The sequence below is a fragment of the Hevea brasiliensis genome, chromosome 9 (assembly GCF_030052815.1).
Source record: "Hevea brasiliensis isolate MT/VB/25A 57/8 chromosome 9, ASM3005281v1, whole genome shotgun sequence".
NCBI classification, from domain to species: domain Eukaryota; kingdom Viridiplantae; phylum Streptophyta; class Magnoliopsida; order Malpighiales; family Euphorbiaceae; genus Hevea; species Hevea brasiliensis.
Genome location: NC_079501.1, coordinates 22,544,859 through 22,548,049, shown reverse-complemented (window position 1 = coordinate 22,548,049; position 3,191 = coordinate 22,544,859). Strand labels below are relative to the sequence as shown.

Below are 3,191 nucleotides of genomic sequence, written 5' to 3'. Positions count from 1 at the left end.
TCGGTTCATGAGGTGGAAGGGATTGTTGTGCTCTTGCTTTATATCCCGGTGGTGGTTGCCTTGTGGGCTGAAATTGAGGCCTATTTTGCTGCATAAACTGCTGGTTATGAGCATAATTTGAGCTTTGGCCTTGTTGAGCAAAAGTTGCTTGTGGTCTCCATGTTGAGTTGTTCACATTAGAGTAAGCATTTCCCATAGGTTTCTGTTGATAACCTCCTGCATAAGCAGCTTGTTCTTGCAAATAATCATCACCATAAGAAGAGTAATCAACTCCACAACTTTGAGTTCCATCTGTGAAGGCAACTTGTTGCATAGTTGTAGGAGTTGAGTTTGTTGCCTTTGTGCAAAAATCACTAAGAAGTTGAGTCAACTGATCAAATCTTGCATTCATGTAGCTAACTGAGTCAAGTTCATAAATCCCAGCTTTCTTTGGCTCAAGTGCTCTAGGATTTCCCCATAAATGGGTATTATGAGCAATCTTCTCTAATAGATCATAGCATTCTTCACTTGTCATTCTCATGAAATCTCCTCCTGCTTGTGAATCAATTGTGTTTCTTATGGCTGAAGTAACTCTGATGTAGAAATTCTGAACAATCATCCATTTCGGTATTTCATGATGAGGACATTGCCTTTCAAGCTCCTTAAATCTCATCCAAGATTCATACAAAGTTTCATCATCCCTTGGCTTAAAAGCTACCATCAAATTCCTCAAATGAGTAGTCTTCCCAGGTGGGAAAAATTGAGATAGAAAAGCTTGAGATAGCTGCTCCCAAGTAGCTATAATAGCTTGTGGAAGCGAGTCATACCACTCCAATGCTGAATCCCGAAGAGAAAATGGAAATAAGGTGAGCCGAATCACTTCATTAGAAACTCCAGGTTGCCTTTGTGTACCACATATCATCAAAAATTTCTTCAAATGAGAATGAGGATTTTCAAGTGGACTACCTCCAAATTGTGAATTTTGAACCATCTGAATGAGACCAGTCTTTAACTCAAATTGATTAGCTCTAATAATAGGTCTGTTATCTCTCACATCAGCACATCTAGGAAAAGCATAGTCTAACATGGATCTTCTTTGAGGATCATTTTGATTAACAACAGCATTTTGACCGTTTTGCTCATTTCCTCCATTGTCTCCACCAATAGCTCTATTTTGATTCTCCATATTTTCAATTGTCTCCTCTTGCTCAAATCTTTGTTGTTCTTCTTTTTCTGCTTCTTTTCTTCTCTTGAATTCCTTTTTGTTGGCTCGACAGAATTTTTCAATTTCTGGGTTGAACAACAATTCAGTGTCACTTGTGCTTTTCGATCGTCTCATAAACAAGAAAAGTACCTGAAAAACACAAGGAACAGTAATGAAAATGAAAGAAAATAAAAATTCTAATTAGCTTAAAACAATTAAAATCCAACTTAAAAACAAACAATTCCCCGGCAACGGCGCCAAAAAACTTGATACGGTGTGTCCGCAAGTGCACGGGTCACAGTAGTATAGTTTTAAAAAATGATATCGATCCCACAGGGAATTGTGTTTAAATTGGAAATAAAAGTATAAGCTAATTAGAGTGATAAAATTTAAAGATGTAAAATGAAATTTCGAATTAAAATTGGTATTTGAGGAATTAAAACTAAATCAAACAATTAACTAAAATTAATTAAACTAGATTACCAAAAATTAATTTGAAATTTCTATTTATGAAATTTGAGAGGAATTAAATCTAAATTCAATGAAAATTAAATTGATTCTAGAGATTGGATTTTCAATATTGTTTGCATGTGGTTTATCCTTAATTTAGCCAAACACATGAGAATTGTAATTTTGAGGGAAATCAATTCTTAAATTTTTGAAACCTTTTTCAAGCATTTCAAAGTTGGTTTTCATTAAATCAAACCCTGTTTTCACGGTATTTCAAACCTAACAAAAACCCATTTAAAGATCTAATTGATTTATGGAAAGTTCCCCTTAATCCTCTTAGCTTATCTCTAACACCAAGAAAATAAAGTTTATTGCAAGATTATCTATCCCTAATATTCACTTTTCAGTCCATCTATTAAGGATTAAAGCTTAACTTAATGAGGGCCCATTCATCAAGCAAGGCAACAAGCTCACAAGCAATAAATCAAAATATAACAAATCCCATTTAAATGGCTAAATCAGTTCAAAACCACAATACAAATCAATATTTACAAACTCATCTCTAGAATCTCAATCAACTACTCACTATTCATAGTTTTAAGACAAACCCAAATGTATAAATGAAGAAATAATGGAAATGTAAGCTAAAGGGTAGAAAAACCCAGAAATATGCAGCAGAATCTGCTGCAGAAAAGTGCAGAAAATGAGTTCTGCAGGCTGCTGGAAAAAATGCAGAACGTGCTCCCTCCTTCTCTCTTTCTAATCTTGCCAAAAATGCCTCTCTTGCTCTCTATGGAAAGAAAATGATAAAATGAGGCTTTATATAGGCTAAGGGTCTGCCCTAGAATGGGTAAAAGGGGGAAGGTTCCAGAGAAAGTGAGGTAAAAAGTTGGAGTAACGGAAATGCCACGTCAACCATTTCCAGTAAAAATGACATAAGTCGAGTCAGTTGTGTCGTTGGTTGTGTTGCGGGTTGTGTGGCTCTCGGCGTGAATATCTGATGATCGACACAACCTGCGACATAAGCTAATTCGGTTGTGCTGCAGTTTGTGTCGCTCTCGGCCATTTTTTACTCAACTTCAAAATTTTTGCAATTCGACTTTAATCTCCTCCAAATGGCTACTCTGATCAAAATACATCAAATTTCTCCAAATTTAACCTACAAAACAAATAAATTCCAAAAATTAAACTAAGAAAAGTGAAAATTGCAAAATTGACTAAATATATACTAATATCTATAATAATGGCTATGAACAAGGGCAAATTATGTACAAAAATTATATCTAAATGATGATATAAAATGCATGTATCATAAATCCTCTTAATCCTTAGTCTATTTCTAGATCTAAGTTAATTAAGTCCAATTTCTTGATTATCTATCACAAGGTTTTCTCCTTTCGGTGCTTCAACCATGGATTAAGAACAATACTTAATGGGATCCTACACTAAGCATGTCATTGAGCACACAAGAAATGGATAAAACTTCATTAAAATCATAAAATATGGATTACCCAATCAAAATCCATAAAATATCTCAAATATTACATTCCAACTCCAG

At 34.6% G+C, this 3,191-nt stretch overlaps 1 non-coding gene across 1 annotated transcript; it reads left to right on the top strand.

The window, feature by feature from the left end:
- The first annotated feature begins 608 nt into the window (after nt 1-608).
- On the top strand, nt 609-715 carry LOC131183656 (small nucleolar RNA R71). Its single transcript, XR_009151695.1, has one exon. It is a non-coding gene; the product is annotated as a small nucleolar RNA R71 (small nucleolar RNA).
- The last annotated feature ends 2,476 nt before the right edge of the window (nt 716-3,191 follow it).